Below are 10,387 nucleotides of genomic sequence, written 5' to 3' on the forward strand. Positions count from 1 at the left end.
GCTTCATGCTCTTGGCGCCATTGAGATCACCAAGCACGAAATCATCAAGAAGCTTCTGATATCACTTGACAGCTCATTTGACACCTTGGCCCTGATGATTCAAGAACGTCCTGACTTCAGAGATCTCGGTCCATCTGACATACTTGAGAGGCTAAACACACATGAATTCCAGCTATCTGAGAAGAGAGACATCTACGGCCCCAACTATGGCCGAACCCGTGCTTTGAAGGCAAAGGCCGTTTCCTCATCTAAAGAAGAATCCGACTGCAATTCTGAGGACCCTGAAGACATTGGAAAGGATCTTGCTATGCTCGTGAAGAAATGTTTGATTGTCATAATAACCGTATTTTTGACAATTTGACAAAAAGACCACTCTAGCAGAGTCGCCATCAGAATTGTCAAAAATGCATGGAGGGAACTCCATATTGAGTCAGCGATCATCCATATTTTGAGGTTGTGAGGCTTTGTTTGGAGGGCAGATGGCCAAACGCCCATGGCACTAGGTTGCGAGAAAATGAATTGCAGTCGCGACGTGTCCAATTAGTTGCGCCCCTTCCCGCTACCGCCATGTTTTCCCACTGCTAGACGCTGTAAAAAATCTTGGCTCTCTTTCTCTACACTACCACCATCCACGCCTCGCAAAGCTCTTCTGTCTCTGCATGTACACCATGTTGGTCCCCCCTCAGCCGGAATGGTTCTGCTCTCAAAGGAGAAGAAAAGAATGCTCAATAAGGAGGAAGCCGTTGGAACCGCCGAGGACGAGTGTGATTGTGGCGACATGGAGGAGGCCACGCATTAGGATCCCGCCCTCCTCAACAGGTTCCTGGATTCTAATCCGAAACACATGTCGGTGTTTGGGATGTCAAGCATGGATACATGTATATATTCTGTCTGGGTAGGAGAGGCCTTACACACGCAACTCATATTTGCCACCACATGCTCCTTTTTTTCCTCACTATCAAGGAGGCATGAGACGAGCACTACGCCGTCAACATGTCGAACTTATACCCCAAGAAATATTCGAGCAGACCGCCGCTTTGGCAGAGGCTGACGATTGAGAAGAACACCACCGTATGGCTCCACTACGAGGAGGCACAAGAGGATTTTACAGAGGAGTGCAAGGGAGCGTGTAGGATGGTGCCAATTCAATGTCAATATCGAGGAGACGACTCATGCAATATTGGGTCTTGTCCCTCTTGAGAAAGTAGTATCTGACCTTGATCACACGGGGCGGTTATGAGACGAAAACAAGGTCGTCGGACCATCACAACACCACATGTAGAGTATGATTGGACTTGTGACATATGCACGTGTGCCGAGAAACTAGTGCTTCTCCCAAGACATAAATAGTCAATAGTTTATTAGTATGCAAAAATCGCTAATCGACTTTTTCTACCCATATGTAATAACATTGTAATGCAATATTATCTCAAATTAGTGTTTTAATCCTTCAAATTGAGTGTGTGATTATTGAGTTGATGCAACAAAAAAATTATGAAGGTCGTGTTATGACGACTCTATCTTTGCGCATAGCCATCACAACATGTAACCGTATATGGAGCACACACAATATCTCAGCGACTCTACAAGAATTGATATTAGTTTATAGTTTAAATAATTATTAGTTGTTTGATCAATGTAAAGTTTTCATGCCGTTCTTCTTTCGCCCAAGTTATTAGGAATCAAATTGACGAATGACATGTGGGTCTTGTAGGAAAAATATGGATGTTGCATTATGGTGACTTTGTGCTTGCACACAATAGCCACGACCTCCATATGCTATATGATGACCGCACATGTGGCGGCTGTCCTAGGGCCGATCTAAGCAATAGTACCAACGGGAAAAGGACACGTTAGCCAAGGCAGGAAATTAGTAGGTTGCCTTCAAACTAAGCCATAAGCCAAAATAAAATCTGGTAAGGACCTTCGACGGCTTACAAATAAGCTAATAACAAATCTTTTGCGTCTTTCAGTATGCAGAGAGAAACAACAAGGTTTACTATGGAATAACCAAGGTATGGCCATATTTAAGACCTTTTAAACGGACGACATCGGAGAGAAGGATTTTTTGCTTTCTTAAATGGGAATGATCGCTGGTGAACGTTTACCAGCAGCCCAATCCCGATGAAAACCCCCAGAACCATCGCGTTTGCAATCGACAGTGGTAGTTTTCTGACCAAAAATATAATTTAAACAAACTGCCATGGCATTTTTGCAAAATGCCAACCTACGCTCCTCCAATACATGTGAAACTGCCACCCGCGCGTTCGCATTTGCCATGTCTAACTTTAAAAGATGTGAGTCAAGTGGGGGTCTATGTTAATAGAGCTCTTAATAAGGGACATGATGAGTTATGACATGACATATCTAGTTTGTAACAAACATTTGTACCAAAAACTAAAGACTGAAATATGGTAAAGAAAGGGAATTGATGGTAATTACTTGACGATTCACGAGAAGGATAATTGTTTTTTTGGTGAATACGCATCGATGCATATCATTTCATTGATAGGGGGCGTGAAAACATAGGGTGCAGCTCTAGGGGGCGTACGCGCTACGGCGTCCCGAAGAGTGCTAAAAGAGCATAAATGAGGATGCTCAGCCTGACAGCCTCACAACACACATTCTCAGGTTACAGGAGTAAGTGGTCCAAGCCTTGTCTTTGATTGTGTGGGCAAGATCATTGTTCGATGGTCGGGTATTGTTGAAGACGGCAACGTTGCGGTGCTTTCAGATGGACCATGCAGTGAGGGCGACGAGAGAGTTTGTTCCCTTATGGAGGTAGGCCAGAGCGGAGCTATTGATCATGGACCACCAGGTGAAGAAGTTGTCGGTCGGGCTCGGGGTGGGTATTGGTAGGCGGCACCAACAGAGGATCTCGTGCCAAGTTATCCTGGAGAAGACTGATGACCCACAAGTATAGGGATCTATTGTAGCTCTTTTCGATAAGTAAGAGTGTCGAACCCAACAAGGAGCAGAAGGAAATGACAAGTAGTTTTCAGTAAGGTAATGTCTGCAAGTGCTGAAATTGTAAGTAGCGGAGTAGTTTGATAGCAAGATAATTTGTAACGAGCAAGTAACGATAGTAGTAACAAAAGTGCAGCAAGGTAGCCCAATCCTTTTGAGGCAAAGGACAGGCCAAAACGGTCTCTTATGATAAGCAAAGTGTTCTTGAGGGTACACGGGAATTTCATCTCGTCACTTTCATCATGTTGGCTCGGTTTGCGTTCGCTACTTTGATAATTTGATATGTGGGTGGACCGGTGCTTAGGTGTTGTTCTTACTTGAACAAACCTCCTACTTATGATTAACCCTCCCGCAAGCATCCGCAACTACGAGAAAAGTATTAAGAATAAATTCTAACCATAGCATTAAACTTTTGGATCCAATCGGCCCCTTACGGACTAGCGCATAAACTGGGGTTTAAATTTCTGTCACTCTCGCAACACATCATCTAATTGCTACTCCACAATGTATTCCCTTAGGCCCAAATATGGTGAAGTGTCATGTAGTCGACGTTCACATGACACCACTAAGGGAATCACAACATGCATACTATCAAAATATCAAACACATATCAAGTTCACATGATTACTTGCAACATGATTACTCCCGTGACCTCAAGAACAAAAGTAACTACTCACAAATGATAAACATGTTCATGATCAGAGGGGTATTAAATAGCATAATGGACATGAACATATAATCTTTCACCAAATAAACCATATAGTAATCAACTACAAGATGTAATCAACACTACTAGTCACCCACAAGCAACAATCTATAGTTTCGGTAACAAGATTGAACACAAGAGATGAACTAGGGTATGAGATGAGATGGTGTTGTTGAAGATGTTGATGGAGATTTCCCTCCCCAAGATGGGAGAGTTGTTGGTGATGATGATGACGATGATTTCCCCCTCCAGAAGGGAAGTTCCCCTGGCGGAATCGCTCCGCCGGAGGGAAAACGTGCTCCTGCCCAAGTTCCTCCTCGAGACGGCGGCGCTCCGTCCCGAAAGTCTCCTCTTTATTTTTTCTAGGTCAAAATGACTTATATACCAGAAGATGGGCACCAGAGGTGGGCCGAGGAGGGCACAAACCACCAGGGTGCGTCTGGGCTCCCTGACGCGCCCAGGTGGGTTGTGCCCACCTGGTGGGCCCCCTCTGGTAGCTATTTGCTCCAATAATTCTTATATATTCATAAAAAATCCCCGTCAAGTTTTAGCTTGTTTGGAGTTGTGCAGAATAGGTGGCCTGGTGTAGCTTTTCCAGGTCTAGATTTCCAGCTGCCGGAATTCTCCCTCTTGGTGTGTACCTTGCAAATTATGAGAGAAAAGGCATTAGAATTACTCCAAAAAGCATTATCATGGATAAAAACATTATAAATAACAGTAAGAAAACGTGATGCAAAATGGACATATCAACTCCCCCAAGCTTAGACCTCGCTTGTCCTCAAGCGAAAAACCAAAATCGAAAAACATGTCCACATGCTTTGAGAGAGAGAGAGGTGTCGATAAAAACAAAATACGGACATAGAAGCATCATGTTGATTATTATGACTACAACAAAATTAAACATAGGACTTTTATCATAGAACTTCTATCATATACTTCTCACGAATAAGTAATAGTTCATCACACAATCGAAGTATAAAGCAAAAACTCTATTAGAAACCAACAAACTATGTTCTCTCAGTCAACTTTGCAACTACAATTCATCATCTTTTCAGGAAGGGTCACGTGTCGGAGCCTTTTAGGCAAGTCCACATACTCAACCATCATATAGTCTTGTATGATTGCTAACACTCACCTCGTACCCATGAGCAAAACGTTTCAACCGGACACATAGAAAGATAGGGGCTTATAGTTTCGCCTCCCAACATACTCACCTCAAGGGTGATATCAACAATAATAACTCATGCTATCTATATTCAACTGGACATATGTGCCTAGATCTTTCCTCACCACATGATGCTTGCCAAAGGAGAAAAATAAAAAGGAATAGAAGGAAAACTTTGACTCTTTGCATAAAAGTAAATACATAAAAGTAAAAGATAGGCCCTTCGCAGAGGGAAGCAGAGGTTGCCATGTGCTTATTTGTTTGTATGCTCAATCCCTTAGTGCAAAAGAATGTCACATTGTATTGCCCCTTAAGATGACAACCTTTATTATGCAGTCTGTCGCTTTTATTCTTTGTCATCCAAGTTCGTACAACGCTCAATTTTCTCTTACACTAAATGATCTCACACTTTTAGAAGCAATTTTTATTGCCTTTTTGCACCGATGACAACTTACTTGAGGGATCTTGCTCAATCCCTAGGTAGGTATGGTGAACACTTGAAAATAAGATTTGGGTTTAAGGGTTTTTGGATGCACAAGTAGTATCTCTACTTAGTGCGGAATTTTTGGCTAGCAAAGATAGGGGCAAGCACCACATGTTAAAGGATCTATGACAATATGACTTCTATGTGAATATAAACAAACATAAACCATTAAGTTGTCTTCCTTGTCCAACGTCAACAATTTTGGCATATAATATTTTGATGAGGGCTCACAATCACAAAAGATTTCTAGGATAGTATATTTATATGTGAATCTTCTCTTCCCTTATTAATTCTTTCATGAGTTGCATCATTGACTAATGCTATGTTTGTCAATCTCTAATAAAATTTCCTACTTATACTTTTCCTTATGTGGTGCCATCACCTACCATAGGATTAGTATATGATCTTATTGATTTATTTCCTTTCTTTTATTTATTTCCTTTCTCTTTTCTTTCTTATTTATTTTCTTTATTTGCAACATGAGAGTAAATAAAGCAAAAACTCAAACTAAACTTTATTATATAACTTGCACACGATTACAATGATAGATCACTAAGCAAACTCTCAAATAAGAAAGGATCAAACTAAACTTTTATTCATCTAAGGCAAAAGATCGAACTAAAATAAGTAAAAGCAAAAATATAGTGGGATGATACGATACCGGGGCACCTCCCCCAAGCTTGGCGGAAGCCAAGGGGAGTGCCGATACCCGATACTCAGTTCTGTTTTGGTGGTGAAGAAGATGATGGTGGTGATGAAGCAGAGATCTTGTCCTCGGATTTCCATGGCAGTGGTCCACCATCATAAGAGGAGGAGCGAGTCTCACGGGTCCTGCAACCAGCAGCCAAACTCATACCTTTAAACCTCGCCTCATATTCAAAGACTTGGTTCTGAAGGTCATAGATCTGGCTTTGGAGAAAATTGATTTGCTCGTTGAGGGTGAAGACAATGTCCTTCGTGGGCTTGCCATCCACCTTGAGATCACGGGAGAGGTCCGTGATCATGAGGTGATTGGCGTTGAGCCCACGCTCCACCATCCCCTTGCACCAGAAGACGTCTTGCTCCATAGCTTCAAGCCTGGCCTCCACGGTTTCTGTCCACTTGGGACATGGCACATCGCGGAGGTGAAGCACCCCCTCATGCATCTGGATGGTTTGAGGGTGCTGCACCACCTCCCGCAGATAAGGGTTGATGACGTTCTTGAAGAACTTGCACTTGGAGGAGCTTGAATAGGCCATGGTAGATTGGGTCTAACAGAAAACAACAAGGAAAAGAGAACAGAGGATTTTCTCCATGATACGGTGGTTAACAGGTTCGGGAAGTATATATAGATTTTTTTTATCTTGGAGGACAAGCATACGGAAGAAAAAGGAGTACGGAAGGTGTCCCAGGTGGGCACAACCCACCTGAGCAAGCAAGGCTTGGCGTGCCCTGGTGTATTGTGCCCACCAGGGGACGCTTCCTAGGAGTTTCTTTCTTTCAAAAATTCTTAAATATTACAAAACAGATAAAAAATATTTTTGCGGATTTTTCGGAGTCCGTTTACTTACCGTATCACGTACCTCCTTATTTTCACGATTCTGGAGTGTTCCGGGTGGACTCTTTTATGTGTTCTTCCGGTGTCAAAGTTTGGATAATATTAATTTCAATATTAATGGGCGTACCTAAGATATAATGTTTTATTCGTTGCCCATTGACAACCTTTGGGTTAGTACCTTCGGGATTATTTATTTTGATGGCTCTAGACCGGTAAGCCTCCTCGATGACATATGGGCCTTCCCATTTTGAGAGGAGTTTTCCTGCAAAAAATCTAAAACAAGAGTTGTACAAAAGAACATATTCTCCAACTTTAAACTCACGCTTTTGGATTCTTTTGTCGTGCCATCTTTTAACTTTTTCTTTGAATAATTTTGCACTTTCATAAGCTTGGGTTCTCCATTCATCTAGAGAGCTAATATCAAATAACCTCTTTTCACCAGCATGTTTGAAATCGTAGTTGAGTTCTTTAACTGCCCAAAATGCTTTATGTTCTAACTCAAGAGGCAAATGACAAGCTTTTCCATAAACCATTTTTATAAGCAGACATACCCATAGGATTTTTATATGTTGTTCTATAAGCCCAAAGTGCATCATCTAATTTCTTAGACCAATTCTTCCTGGACCTATTGACAGTCTTTTGCAAAATTAATTTTATTTCTCTATTGCTAAGTTCAACTTGACCACTAGACTGAGGATGATAGGGTGATGCAATTCTATGGTTAACATCATACTTGGCAAGCATTTTACGGAAAGCACCATGAATAAAGTGTGAACCACCATCAGTCATTAAATATCTAGGGACTCCAAACCTTGGGAAAATAACTTCCTTAAGCATTTTAATAGAGGTGTTGTGATCAGCACTACTAGTTGGAATTGCTTCTACCCATTTAGTATCATAATCAACAACAACCAAAATATGTGTATACCCATTAGAGGAAGGAAAAGGTCCCATGTAATCAAATCCCCAAACATCAAATGGTTCAATAGCAAGTGAATAGTTCATAGGCATTTCTTCACGCTTACCGATATTACCTATTCTTTGACATTCATCACAAGATAAGACGAACTTACGGGCATCCTTGAAGAGAGTAGGCCAATAAAATCCAGACTGCAATACCTTGTGAGCAGTTCTATCTCCAGCATGATGCCCTCCATAAGCTTCGGAGTGACATTTCCGTAGGATTTGTCCCTGTTCATGCTCAGGTACACAACGTCTAATAATACCATCTACTCCTTCTTTATAAGGATGTGGGTCATCCCAAAAGTAATGTCTTAAATCATAGAAGAATTTTTTTGTTTTGTTGGTATGTAAAGCTAGGTGGTAAATATTTAGCAACAATGTAATTAGCATAGTCAGCATACCAAGGAGTACTATGAGAAACATTTATTGCAGCTAACTGATCATCAGGAAAACTATCATCAATAGGTAGTGGGTCATCAAGCACATTTTCAAGCCTAGACAAATTATCAGCTACTGGGTTCTCAGCTCCTTTTCTATCAATGATATGTAAATCAAATTCTTGTAACAAGAGAACCCATCGAATAAGTCTAGGTTTAGCATCTTTCTTTTCCATAAGATATTTAATAGCAGCATGGTCTGTGTGAACAGTTACTTTGGAATCAACAATATAAGGTCTAAATTTATCACAAGCAAACACCACTGCTAAGAATTCTTTTTCAGTAGTAGCATAATTTCTTTGAGCACTGTCTAGAGTTTTACTAGCATAATGAATAACATTCAGTTTCTTATCAACTCTTTGTCCTAGAACAGCACCAACAGCATAATCACTAGCATCACACATAATTTCAAAAGGCAAGTTCCAATCAGGTGGTTGAACAATAGGTGCAGAAATTAAGGCTTTCTTGAGTGTTTCAAAGGCTTCTAAACAATCATCATCAAAAACAAAAGGAATATCCTTTTGCAAAGACTAGTGAGAGGCCTAGAAATTTTAGAAAAGTCTTTGATAAATCTCCTATAGAAACCAGCATGACCTAGGAAACTACGAATACCTTTTATATCTTTAGGACATGGCATTTTCTCAATTGCATCAACCTTAGCTTTGTCCACTTCAATACCTCTTTCAGAAATTTTATGACCCAAGACAATGCCTTCATTAACCATAAAGTGGCACTTCTCCCAATTCAAGACAAGATTTGTTTGTTCACATCTCTGCAAAACTCGATCAAGATTGCTTAAACAATCATCAAAAGACTTCCCATAAACAGAAAAGTCATCCATGAAAACCTCAACAATCTTTTCACAAAAGTCAGAGAATATAGCAGTCATACATCTTTGAAAGGTAGCAGGTGCATTACATAAACCAAAAGGCATACGTCTATAAGCATAGGTTCCAAAGGGACAAGTAAAAGTGGTCTTTTCTTGATCAGGTTGAGAAACAGGTATTTGTGAAAAGCCAGAATATCCATCAAGGAAGCAAAAGTGTGTGTGCTTAGATAATCTTTCAAGCATTTGATCAATAAAAGGCAAAGGGTAATGATCTTTTCTAGTTGCTTTGTTTAATTTTCTAAAATCAATTACCATTCTATAGCCTGTAACAATTCTTTGTGGAATAAGTTCATTCTTATCATTAGGAACAACAGTTATACCTCCTTTCTTAGGGAACACAATGAACAGGACTTACCCATCTACTATCAGCTATAGGATAGATTATACCTGCTTCCAGAAGTTTTAATATTTCCGTTCTTACCACTTCTTTCATCTTCGGATTTAACCGACGTTGGTGATCAACAACGGGTTTAGCATCAGGTTCCATATTAATTTTGTGCTGACATAGAGTGGGACTAATGCCCTTTAAATCATCAAGAGTATATCCAATAGCAGCTCGGTGCTTCCTTAAAACTTTCAATAATCTTTCTTCTTCATGTTCTGAAAGGTTAGCACTAATAATAACAGGATATATCTTCTTTTCATCAAGACAAGCATATTTCAAAGTGTCTGGCAATTGTTTTAATTCAAACACAGGATCACCTTTAGGTGGAGGAGGACCTCCTAGAGTTTCAATAGGCAAATTGTGTTTAAGCAGAGGACGTTGTTCAAAGAAAATTTTATCTATTTCATTTCTTTCATGCATATGTAAATCATTTTCATGGTCTAGCAAATATTGTTCTAAAGGATCAGTAGGTGGTACAGCAATAGAAGCAAGACCAATTAATTCATCCTTACTAGGCAATTCTTTTTCATGAAGATTTCTACTAAACTTGGAAAAATTAAACTCATGAGACTCATCACCAAAACTAACACCGACAGTTTGTTTCTCACAATCTATCTTAGCATTAACGGTGTTCAAGAAAGGTCTACCAAAGATAATGGGACAAAAGTCATCTTGTGGGGAACCAAGAACAAGAAAATCAGTAGGGTATTTTATTTTCCCACACAAGACTTCAACATCTCTAACAATCCCAATTGGTGATATTGTGTCTCTATTAGCAAGTTTAATAGTAATAACATCTATGTCTTCTATCTCTGCGGGTGCTATGTCATTCATAATTTCTTGATATAAGGTGT

This window comes from Triticum aestivum, chromosome 3D, assembly GCF_018294505.1.
Source record: "Triticum aestivum cultivar Chinese Spring chromosome 3D, IWGSC CS RefSeq v2.1, whole genome shotgun sequence".
NCBI classification, from domain to species: Eukaryota; Viridiplantae; Streptophyta; class Magnoliopsida; order Poales; family Poaceae; genus Triticum; species Triticum aestivum.